The sequence below is a fragment of the Euleptes europaea genome, chromosome 2 (genome assembly GCF_029931775.1).
Source record: "Euleptes europaea isolate rEulEur1 chromosome 2, rEulEur1.hap1, whole genome shotgun sequence".
In the NCBI taxonomy this organism is placed as follows: Eukaryota; Metazoa; Chordata; class Lepidosauria; order Squamata; family Sphaerodactylidae; genus Euleptes; species Euleptes europaea.
In genome coordinates this window covers 99,626,004-99,638,128 of record NC_079313.1, presented here as the reverse complement: position 1 = coordinate 99,638,128, position 12,125 = coordinate 99,626,004, and positions in this window count along the sequence as shown.

Here is a 12,125-nt window from a genome sequence, read left to right as displayed (position 1 = left end):
GCTTTAAGTATATTGTGATGAGGTTTGAAGTGGTGGTGGCTGAGAGGGAAAAGGATCTTGATGTTGCAGTGGACAGCTCAATGAAAACGTCAACTCTCCCTATATGGCAGAGGTGAAAAAAAGCAAACTCCTTGCCGGGTGTTATTAAGCAACGGATTGAAAATAAAATTACCAATATAGCCAATGCCTGCTGTATAGATATATGGTGAGGCCTCATTTGGAATACTGTGTACAGTTCAGGTAGCCAAATCTAAAATAAAATATTTCAGAGCTGAAACAAGTGCAGAAGAAGGCAACTAGGATGAATGAGCACCTTTCCTACAAGGAAATGTTAATGGGTCTGGGAATTTTCAGTTAAAAAAGACAATGACGGGGTATGATAAGAGATTTAAAACATGCAGGGGTGGAGAAAGCAGACAGGGAGATCTCCCTCTCGCATAATACTGTGACTGGTGCACCCAATTCAGTTGACAATAGATTAAGGTCAGCCAGCGCCGAAGACTTCAATGAACAGCAGTTACAGGTAAGTGCAACTCTGTTTTCAATTAGTAGTTTTAAATCTAATCCGTATGCTTATACCCTGCTTTTCTTCCAAATGGAGGTCTAAATCAGTTTACAATAATGTTCTTCCCTCTATTTACTCCTCACAACAATCCTATGAAGTAGGATAGGCTGAGAGAAGGACTAGCCCAAGGTCACCCAGCAAGCTTCTATGGTGGAATGGGTATTCAAACCTGGGTCTCCCAGACCCTAGTCCATCCCTTACTACACTGTCTTTCAGTGGTATTTACTGGATTTCACTGCCAGTGGATGTAGTGTTGGCCAGTAACACAGATGGCCTTAAAGGGGAGGGGGGGTAGATCAATGGAGGCTAGGTCCATCAATGGCTACTAGACAAGAAGATTGAAAGGAATCTCTGTACAGAGGCGGTAAACATTTGAACACCACTGCTAGGAGGTAACATCGGGGAAGGTCATAGTCCTGATGCCTTATCTGTTGGCCATCTAGAACAACTAGTTGGACACTCTGCTAGTCTGGCAGCCCAAATTCAATGTCATCATAAGCAGGGTTACAGCCCTTTGACTTCAATAGATTTAGAAGGGTGTAACTGCTGGAGAGGAATAACTGGTTTGATCTACAAAGGCACCGCCTAAACCAGGGTCTACATCCTCTTCCTCTTGTATAGCTCTGAAGATAGAAGGAAAGTCAACATTTTCTGGACTACAGTATCACGTAGCCTGATTCTGTGTATAACTACATCAAAGTGTGTCCTACTGAGTTCAACAGGACTCACTCCCAAGAAAATTTTGATAGGATTGCAGTCTAGAAGCCTTCTCCCAGTACTGCTTCCCATTTGTGTTTCTAAAGTGGAAGAATACGTGGCTGAAGTCCTCACAGAGGTCAGAGGTCAGACACTCAATATTTGTGGACCAGACTCTTCTTAAGTCATTTTGCAAATTTCTTGCTTCCTTAACTATTCAGTTGGGGGAAAAACATCAGAGCAACACCTGAACTGTAGTGGTATTGCTCTAGTTGGAATTAATGGACAAACAAACCTTGCTGGCAAGTGTTTTCTTCTTTTAATTCCTGGATTGCTCGCTGCATTGGTTTAAAAAAGATTTTCTGTTCGGATCATTTTCTTTTACAGCTGTATTGTGCTAGAAATGTGGTGTCTCTCTTTTATTTTTTTAAAAAGAGTTGCCATGCTGTAAAATAAGGAAGCCACAGCCCTCCATTTGCAAGATCTGAGCAAGGCTGTCAAAGATAGGACATTTTGGAGGACATTGAATTAATAGGGTTGCCATGAGTCGGAAGCGACTTGACAGCACTGAACACACACAAAATAAGGGTTATCCTTTGTTTATAAGAATGTGATATTCTGGCATGGGTGGGCGCAAGGGGTGGCTGGCAGCTTTATGGGAACTTTACACTTCTTTGTTTCAAAGGTGCCACACAGTTTTCCAGCTTTGGGAAACTGCTCGGAGTTAATACTGAGATTCCACTTGAACTTGGATTTAATAATCATTTTAAGACTTTAAGGCTGAGGGTTGTGCTACTGCATTATACTGAAAATTAAGAAAGACTGTTTTCTTCAGAGTATCCCATAATGTGCTTCAACCATCTTTCATTCTGGAGAAGGTGTAATACAGATGAATGTCAGTAGAGGGTGCCCAAAGCATTATATTTGACTGCAATCTACAGTTGGTCGGAGAAACCAACTGAGTTCTTCTAGTGTCTACTTTGAACACTTTTCAAAGGTGTTCGTTTCTATTGGGTATGAGTTGCTTTACAGGACTACTAGATTTATCCCATTAAGATCACAATGAATATAAGTTCTGGCCCACTAACCATTTTGATCTTCCAACATGCTTGCCTTTTCCTACAGGTATAGTACCCACAAATGTGAGGAGAAAAAAATCCTGCCCCTTTAACAGAGGCTCTATGAGTGTTATTAAACAAGTGATGGTCTTTACCTCCATGCCATGAAAAGCTTCAGCTACCTATTTCCACATATTAAGCCTCTGTTAAAGGCGCAAGACAATTTTTCTCCAGGTTGTTGGCACAATGGGAGGGGCTCACGTTTATTTCTGTTTACCTGTATAGCACAGCTTCATGGGAATTAAAGAACACTTTAGGGAAAAGTCAACAAATACTGAAACACAGAGAGACCCCAGGGCTGTAGGGTTGAAAAAATGCCAGACCTCTACTGAGTGGAAAGTTTTGTCAACGCAAATTAATGAATTCCTTCCATTGCACAATTTTCTGGGGAAATGTTACTTTGCTGTGGTCTCAGAAGATGAGTTTATGTAAATTGCGTTTGGAGAAGGCATTAATGCCATAAACATGCAGAGAAGGGTATTCTTTCAAATGAAGATGTTACCAACAAAAGAATTTTGTTGGGGAAGGCCCTCTTTTCAGCACTGATCGTAAAATGAGGGCTAGTTGTCCCAATCTTCTGCAGAGTTTCTGATTCTATCATGAGAATACAAGATAGAGTTGTGCATCTACTTCAGCAAACCAAAGAGAACTTTGGGCTTATGTTTCTCAAACTGTACCCCTCTGCAGTACATAGTAAGCTACTTTGGAAACCAATCTCAAAACCACTTGTGGCATAGACATCAGCTTTTTGCTTATTTTTTTCATTTCCAGCCAGTCCTGAGCATTTTGGATAAGGGATACTCAACCTGTAGTTTAAAACCTATAATATGGAAAAAGGAACCAAACTCTGGCTCCAACTTTAATTTTGCAATTCTGGATCATTTAATTCTTCTGAATAGGAATCACTCAAATTTCAGTGTAAACAAATTTTTGTAAGACAATTCATAATTCTCCCTTCAGGCGGCTGAGGGGAGACATGATAGAGGTCTATAAAATTATACATGGTTTGGAGAGAGTGGACAGGGAGAGGTTTTTCTTCCTCTCCCATAATACTAGCACGCGGGGTCATCTGCTGAAGCTGAAGGGTGAGAGATTCAAAACACATAAAAGGAAGTATTTTTCCACACAACACATAGTTAAATTGTGGAACTCCCTGCCCCAAAATGTGGTGATGGCTGCCAACTTGGAAGGCTTTAAGAAGGGAGTGGACATGTTCATGGAGGAAAGGGGTATTCATGGCTACTAGTTAAAATGGATACTAGTCATGAATGATGCATACCTATTCTCTCCAGGTTCAGTGGAGCAGGCCTATTATCTTAGGTGCTGTGGAACACAGGCAGGATGGTGCTGCTGCAGTCGTCTTGTTTGGGGGCTTCCTAGAGGCACCTGGTTGGCCGCTGTATGAACAGACTGCTGGACTTGATGGGCCTTGGTCTGATCCAGCAGGCCTTATCTTATGTTCTTATAAAGCTCCCCTGTAAGTTTTGCCTAAACAATGTGTAAAATGTAGGGTTGCCAAGTGCCAGGGCAAACCCCCGCCAATCCACCTGGCTGCCCGCTGACCAGTTGAAGGTCAGCGGGCAATGCGTGCACGTGCGCCTGCCCACCGCGCCACGTCACTTCCGGTTTACACACATCACAAGGGGCCTTTCACAACTCAAACTGCAATGTGTTTGAGTGGTAAAAGGCCCCTTGCGATGCGGCGCTTCCAGGTGTGAACCGGAAGTGACTCAATTGCGTTGCTGTGATTTTTGCCTCACCTCCACCCCAAAAAGCTCCCGCCAGAGGAGGGGGGGACCTGGCAACTCTACTCTGCCCCAAAAACCTCCAGGTATTTCCCAACCTGGAGCTGGCATCCCTAGGTCAACAGCCCCCATCCCTGTCTCCCTGCAACTTCCCTTGTGCCATCCAAATATTGTTTAGTCACACTGCCATATTAGTTTTTATGGCTGTAATGCTAAACCTTTCCTGGTGGGGATGGGGAACTGTCTGTGGCTCTTTTTACTGCAGGATCCATTCTCTCTCTCTGGCCTTTTGTAACTCCCCTGTTCCCTCCCCACCCAGCCCACAGTTCTAGAAGCCCTGACACACTACATGAATCAACCCTGCTCTTTAAGGATTGCAGTGTGTTTCTCATGAGAAGAGGCACATGAATCTACCTCGCAATGCTGCTCTAATGTCCTTCAGCTGTTAAGGCACTGTGTGCTCTTTCTTTCTTTGTGCCTTGGTAGGATAAAAGAGAATCTGCTACAACCACTTTGCAGCAGAACGTTGGCATTGCATAAATATACGGGTGTATATCCATCAAACTTGCTGGGAAAGAAAAAAAATTTCTCCGCTAGCAACAGAGAAAGTGAAGTGAAATTGCTCCCAATTGCTTCCCAAAGGTGCAGTATGTTGAAGAGAACGCAATGAAAGAGCATCCCCCAAACTGACTTGTATTGCAGTTGGGGGCTGGAGAAGGGCAGGGAGAATGAATGCAATAGACTAGCAATACAAGACTGTAATTATAACAATATTTGGATGGCAGCGTGGGCTTGAGGAAGACGGTTTGAAACATAATGTATGGACTCATGTTACCCAGTCTAATGACTAATCCTTCCCCCCTTTGCTAATCAGCAATGCTGGAAGCTTAATTATAGCATTGGCAAGTTAAAATATTTAAAAATTGCAAGTGAGACTCTTTTTTTTGTTAAAGGTCATTTTTCTGTTTGCTTTCTTGAAGGCATTGTCTGAAATTACATTTGGTTCTAGAGGAGTGTGTTTGTAACTACTTCCTGCATAGCTGCACATTTGCAAAGCATTACAGCCGGTCATCCACAGGGGATTCTCAGAACAGATCTGTGAAGAACCCATTGGGAGTCTACTAGCTGACTCATTTACAATTGCCTGAAAATTAGGATTGGCCAAAATAAGAGTTGGATTTGGGTCATTCATCATTTTAAAAACTTCAAGTTAATTGTCTCTATCCATCTTGTATCTGTCTCATCATGAGTCTATCAATGTTTTCCTAATGGACCACTCCTCAGTACAAAGAGGGGGAAGCAGAGTTGGGGCTTGTAGGGGAAGGAGTGTTTTTGCCTTCTTCCTCCATGAGGCTATTGGTCCTCATGGGTTCTCTGACACTTGGAATCAGCCCACAAAGGACTGCTGTGGGCAAAGAAGCATGGGAAAGATTGGCTACTGTTGGTATCTTTTGGTGATGGATCATGGGATCCAACCCCATCTTTTGGGATGTTGGTGGCTCTTTAGGTTTCTGCTGTCTGAGCAATAATCACTCGGTTGAGAGGAGTGTGACCATTTTGGAGCAAAATCTTTCACAGAGCTGCAGTGACTAAGACTGAGCATCTTACCAGCACACACTTTTCCTGCTGCTATTTAGCCAGTCACATCAACTCTTAGGCATGTTTGTATTACTAATTCAGAACCTCTCCGAATCCAATTTATTGTCTACAGCAAAGTCTGACTGAGGAAAGCAGACTTCAAAAAATCTAGAACAAGAAGAGGGAAAAATCTTTCTTAAGCTTTATTTAGGACTAATATCCTGCCCCTCCCCTGGGTCGCAGGGCTCGGGGCAGCTCACAACAGTTTAATAAGCAATATTCAACAATGATAAACCAAACAAAATATTTAAAATATATCAAAATAAAACAAACCAGTCGGCACCTGGCAACCTGCATCACAAGGGACACATTATCCTGTTATGTGGGTTCAATATCTTCCCCGTGGTATACCAAGCTATTGTATGTCAAACTGATTTCCTCTGAGTGCTGGTGAGAGATTTTGGGCCTGGAACAATGAAGGCCTGAGAGGTTAGTTAACGCAACATTGATTCTCTTCACAGTGAGTTGTTTGGCTCAAAGGTTGTTTTTTTTTAACCCACCTTCCAGTCCTGTTTTATTATCCATGAAGTGGTTTTCATCCATTATTGAAGGGTCCCAGTTTAATAAAGCATGGAGTTTTAAAGGATCAGACATGTGTGTGGCTTACCTTTTTGGCACAATAGGAATAATGTCTCCATTTAAAAAAAAACAGAAATGGGGTAGAGGACTGCTGAGATACAATCAGGTCACAGCTCCTGTGGGGAACAGTGCGGGCGCCTGTGGGATGAGCAAGATGCTGCATTCCCTGGAATTCTCTTCATAGGTATGTATATATGTGTCATCAAGTCCCAACTGATTTATGGCAGCTCCTACAGGGGGCTTTCAAGGCAAGTGAGAAGCAGGGGTGGTTTGCCGTTGCCTTCCTCTGCAGAACTTTCCTTGGTGGTCTCCCATCTAAGTCCCAACCCTGCTTAGCTTCTGAGATCTGATGATCAGGCTATATCATGCTGCCTCCCCTCTTCATAGGCACTAACATACAAAACTAGAATGGGGCTGGGTACCCCATGTTTAGGAGGTGGAGTTTGTGCTTTTTTGTCTCCACTGATAGATATTCTTGAATATCTTCTCATTCTCAGTGTCTCTGCCTTCTTCTTCTTCTTTTTTTTTTGGCCTTGTTATCCAAACTGTATACAACTCTGAATACTTCGTCAATTTGAATCTCAGGGCTGATTCACTTTACTCCATTAATGATGGAATGCATGTAATTAAGCCTCGCTGTGCCTGTACTGGCTCCCTTCCCTAGCAGCAAGTAGAAGAAGTGATAATTAGAGTTCCCAACCCTGCCTTGGAGCATTTTCTCTCCCCACTGATCAAGGAAAAGCTGCTGCCACTGAGAAGAACAGGTACCATGGAGCAAGATGGGAGCTGTATACCCCTATATGGAGACCAAGAATGGGGAAAGCACCTCAGAAAATATCACCCTTTCAAAGATAGTCTGGAACTTTTGACCTGAAGAGATGGCAGAAATGCAGAAAAAGGCAAGATGCAGCCCAAAACATTTGGTCAATTGATACCCGAGGTGAAGAGCAAGACATCCTTTTGTTCTACATCTCAAGGATCATAAGTACTGATTGATAAACAGGACCCTGGGCAGGAAAGGTCATTTGACACCTTGAAGGCAGCAGGAAGTTCCTTTGAAACCCCCCCTGAACTCACATCTTTAGCTCATATGCAATGACCTAGGTTAAGATTTGCAAGATAAAATAATCAAAGGCATTTGTGCCTCACTTGCAAATCCGGGCAAGGAGGGCCATTTGCTCATCTGCAAGGTACCATCAATCCAAAATGTAATACCTGCCCCAGATGGTCTCATTAATATTCAGGTACCCTTTACCTCAAAGGTTAGCTCACTCAGCTGCTCACAGCCTAGATCCTGACCCTCATTCCAATAATCTCTCAGGTCTTCATTTGCACCAGAGTTGCAGCCCTGAGCACCCCAATTTTACAACTTGTCCAATAGGGTCACAACTATCAAATTTGACCAATGCCAGGCTTTGCCATTGAAGCCCTAGTAAACTCAGGCCTATAAGAATGGCATACCATGTCATTCAAACTATAGATGGTCTTATCCAGCAATCTTCCACCCCTGCAGTCCCTGGATGCCTGCATTTTCCAAACAGTGTATGCCTCATTGTCTCCTGTTTTGCTTACTTTCCCCCTTTTAACCTATTTTTTCTTTGTTTTACCCTGAGCATGCCAATAGTCTCTCTTCTTCTTTACCTTCTTCCCCAGTTCAAGGGTAGTCTGCCCTCCTGCCAGCTGGTCTCACCCCATTGCCACCTGATCCTTCCCTTCTTACCAAAGCTCCATTCCATTTTCCCCACCACACCTTTTGGCCCCATCTTTGACAACCCATCACCTATATCCTTTCTCTGGTCTACCCAAGCAGGAAGAAAAACATAATTTTCTGCGAAGTAATATTAACTGGGTATTTTTATTCTAAAGAAACACACAAGGATTGGCTGAATTTGCTCATTTTATTGGCTTCATGATATTATTGCTCATTGCCTTGATTATCCTTCTAATAGTTTCTGATCTGTATCATTTAGGATAATAAAGTTACTTGCCAGCTGAGTGCTTGTCTCCCTTCCATCTTTCCTTGACTAAAAGATTTACTGTGTGAATCCAGGAGTCATGTAAAAACTAGACGGATGATTCCAGTCTTGCCCTAGAGCTTTGTACTCTCACTGTACATGCATAGGGGGCATAGTTTGATGTGACAGGCTTGGCACAGGGACTGATCTGGGTAACACCTTTACCTGTACTAGCTATTGGGGAAGGGATGTTGCTGAATTATTAAGAAGGTAACTTACAAACTGGTCATGAGAAATAGAATGTACATCAAACCGAGTTATGTCCACCTGTGATGTTTGCTTGGTTCATGAGCAAGTCTTGTGACAGCTAACAAGCTTAACTGGGCAGATATTAACGAGACAATATACTCTACCCATACCATTGGGATTGGCAGTTGCTTACCTAGGAAACAGCAATTGCTGTTTTAAAAATCCCAGGGAAGCAAGCCTGTATTCCTCCCTGCCTTTTCCTAGTGCTTCAATCAGTGCATCATCTGATTGCACGTCTGATCTGCCAGGGAGGAAAATACACATCCCCCTTGCTACAGCCAGCAAGATGGAAGGGGCGGGTGAACTGAGGAATTCAGGATGGGGATAGGAGCAGCTGCAACCCCACCGTGGCTCAGCCTCAGAGCTGGTAAAACAACAGGTGCTGTCTCCAGGTCAGCAGCTGGCAACTCTCTTCCCCATCTGTAATAGCTCTAATCAGATGAGTGCCTGTTAAGTAATTACAGCACAAGGCAAAGAGGTAACTAGTGACAGCTTATGGGATAATTACTCTAAGAGGCAGGCAATCGAATTGCTGATATGTAAAGCCCATTTTGCAGTTCCACAATTTGCAGTGGAAGGAAAGTAGTCCAGAAGTTCTTGTATTACTAGCATCCCTAACACTTTGGAGTGCCAGCTTGTTGGGAAAATGAGCTCTTGTAGAACTAAATGAAATAAAAAGCTCTTCGAGCTAATGGTCCCTGATTCGAGCACACTTGGCTCCTAACTGCCATGAATACATACATCAGCGACATTCCCAGGAAGCAAGAGACCAGCCTTACTTAACTCTGTGTATTCCCTTAAGCACACAGAAAACCAAGCCTCTCTGTGCTAGCTTGGTTGCATTTTCATGCCAAGTAATGAGACTGATTTCTACAGGCATGTGGTGAAGATATGCCGTAAATTATTCTGTCCATGTATAATCCACCATGTCCAGTATCTGTAGGGTTGCCAGCCTCCAGGTACTGGCTGGAGATCTGCTATTACAACTGATCTCCAGCCGATAGGGACAGTTCCCCTGGAGAAAATAGCGGCTTTGGCAATTGGACTCTATGGCACTGAAGTCCCTCCCCAAACCTCGCCCTCCTCAGACTCCGCCCCAAAAACCTCCCACCAGTTGCAAAGAGGGACCTGGCAACCCTAAGTATCTGAAATCATTTACAGTAGGTGTTTTCTCCAAAGAAGTCCTTCCCTGAACTCCTTGATTGTGCATGGCCTATGGAAGGAAGAGTGGAGGATAATGCTTGGCCAGGCTGCATACCAGCCCAGTAGCTGTTGAACTCTAAATCTTCATGTATGTGCTTTCCCCACAGTGGCGGAGAGCACTAAAGCCAGAAGTGCAGGGTCAAAGTTTGCTTAACTAAATTAGCCATTACTGCTATTGCCATTGGGCAAGAGAATGGTCTCGGGTGGATAATTGCTACTGCCTGACACCAGTGGACCACCAATGTGTGTCTCTCCATTGCTTGGGAATGGTTGTGCCCATATCACTTATACTGTTTCACAGGTTTGTACTTATGAAGAGGGGTAGTTGTGGGAACCTTGCACAACTCTGTGAAGCGTTCTTATCCTTTTATTTGCTGAAAGTGTCTTTCCTGCTGTGCAGCCCCAGTGTAGGAGCAACAGTCTTGCCAAATGTTCTTCTAAAAGGAGCAATCAGCTGCAGGGCCCCTTTGTTTCTCACCTGCAGGTGGGCTATCACACTGCTGACACATGAAAGGTACCTGTAGGTGTGTCTCGTGGGTCAAAAGCTGCTTGTAGGTTATTTTAAACAAATATGCTTCAAGGCAACGACACGCCTGGTTTGACAGTACATAATGTGACACAAGAGAAATCAGGTGCCCCTGCCACTCCCCTGAGCAATCAGTTGCTGGAAGAAATATTGCACTGTTGCTTGAGCATATACAATTCAACAGCTGTAGAGCTGCCTTAAAGGAAAGCATGTGTGACAAATGTCAAACTCATGCATGTGTGTGGTCTAGAAAGACCCAGATGTTTGCAGAGGCATTGTCTCCTGTATAATACTTGCTGGAGAGGTTATCAACACCTTCTGCATTGCGGGTTTTTGAAAATGGACCCCTGTTGGCTTGTAGAAGAGATGCCCTGTTAATAGCCTGGCATTGTAAGCAACATGGGGAAATTAATGGAAGGCTGAAAGTCATCAGCAAGTTTCAGTCTCTGTTGCTCTTTGGTGAGAGCTTTCATTACGTGAGGCTTAAGCCTGTCGAACCTGGAGACGGAGGCCATTTGTGCAGGGTCAATTTTGATGCTCGCTCAAAGCTCTTTTTAAAAATGCTATCTTTAAAATGCCTATTCACGATCCCGGTGCAAAAGGAGAAATTCCACGCCCACCCACTTGCCTGCTCCTTTGTTCCTTCCATTAGCCAACCGCCGTTTGCATAGCTAAAGCGTGGCTGTCGTTTTGCATGCTTCCTTGAGGGGATTCTTCAGTGAGGGGGGGAGCAAACACAAAAGGTCGTGTTAAAGGGGCCCTTAAGAAATGCGAAGCAGGTATGTGCTGGCTTTGCAGTCATTTCCTGAATGACAGTTCACTGTGAAAAACTTTAAAAAATATATGCAGGGCTCTTCAGCCTGGAACGTGCTGCTAATTACCAAACATAAATGGCCTTAGAGAAATGGAAAAATGACACTGGCCAGAATGTGTAGTCATAGGTATATATTTGTACCCTTTTCTCCCCCATTAACAGCATTTGTACATGGCACAAATAGTGAGCAAGCAGTTCAGATTTTTAAAGTGTCACGTGGGAAAATTTTCTCCTTTTTCTTATTTTTTTGAAAGCTAAACTAACTATATTTTTTTTCCTCCTGCCATTCCATGAAGGTTTGGAGTCCCAGTTCTTGAGGTTCAACAGCCATGCATTTTTGTGTATTCCGTGTCCTGTGAGTGAATCTGAAAGCCTGTACTATCCATGAGCCCCGTGTTTCCAAAGATCCAAAGGTTTCAAAAAGCACTGGCAAATACAAAATGCAACTTTGAGGGAATGAGCAACATGGGAAGCATGACAGGGTTGAATGGGACTTTGCAACATAAACACAGTTTTGCTGGTGGTTTAGTGCGCCGCCGCTGCTTCTGAGCCCTTTCAACCCCAGCAGCCATTTTCCTTCATGCTATACAAATAAAATGAATCAAGTGGTACTCATGGCTAATTAAAGATGCTTCTTTGCAAATAAACCATCCGGAGGCAACAGTCCCATTAAAAACAAGGCTTTTGCTTGGTGCCCTGTCAGTAATTAGCAGCTTGAGAGATACAGAGCGCTAATGTTATTTAAAACAAGTGCTTTCCATTATAAAAAAAGGGGAGGCTAATCTTCCAGATTTATTGCCTTAGTCAAAGAAAACAAACCAAGAATCCCAGAACAGCAGACTCAAAGTGAGGTTAGGAGTTTGCAATTTTTCTCAACAAGATTAAAGCCTGGCTTTTTAACTTCTGAACAAGGAGTGTATACATGAATGCATTTTTGTTTTAGTGGTTTAGCAGCCATTATAGGCCATGTTAATTTA